This window comes from Oncorhynchus clarkii, chromosome 2 (assembly GCF_045791955.1).
Source record: "Oncorhynchus clarkii lewisi isolate Uvic-CL-2024 chromosome 2, UVic_Ocla_1.0, whole genome shotgun sequence".
Classification (NCBI taxonomy): Eukaryota; Metazoa; Chordata; class Actinopteri; order Salmoniformes; family Salmonidae; genus Oncorhynchus; species Oncorhynchus clarkii.
In genome coordinates this window covers 54,801,186-54,801,750 of record NC_092148.1, presented here as the reverse complement: position 1 = coordinate 54,801,750, position 565 = coordinate 54,801,186, and the positions used below count along the sequence as shown (strand labels likewise).

General features: G+C 35.8%; 1 protein-coding gene across 1 annotated transcript in view; it reads right to left on the bottom strand.

The window, feature by feature from the left end:
• Nucleotides 1–565, bottom strand: part of LOC139377634 (fibrous sheath-interacting protein 2-like) — a 6,630-nt gene that overhangs the window by 3,650 nt on the left and 2,415 nt on the right. The gene's annotated exons all lie outside the window — the stretch shown is intronic.

Sequence of the window (565 nt, the reverse complement as noted above, 5' to 3'; positions counted from 1 at the left end):
CTGCGCCATCTTGGAATATTAACAATGTAAAAAATAATGGAAGGGATATTATTCCAGACTATTGGATTTTGGAGTCAGACATGAGTAAACGGACATGAGTCCAGAGACTGCCCAGTAAACAGTGGCTAACCACAACAACAAAATGATACAATACGGTCAAAATCATACTGGCAGGAAAGGCCTGGTATGTCCTTTTTAGAAGACCTGTCAACTGATCTCTGTATCTCAAACTGTAACTCTAGAGGTCCAGTTGAGTAACACTGTTATCTACAATATTTAAATACCATCCTGTTCTGTCAATGATAATCTTGGTATCTGACATACTGTAACTGTAAAGGTATTTTATTCCTATCCATATGCAATATTGTAAATACCATTCTTAAATCACCACAAATGCATAAACTAAATCGCTTTTCCTGTCAATTGCTAGGTTTCCATCCAATTGGCGACAGATTTTCATGCGAATATTCAAAGTTCTGCATGAAAAAAATATGCATATATTCCCACCAGTGTGTTTCCATCAAATTGACTTGTTACAGATTAAGACACACATAAAGATTAAGTG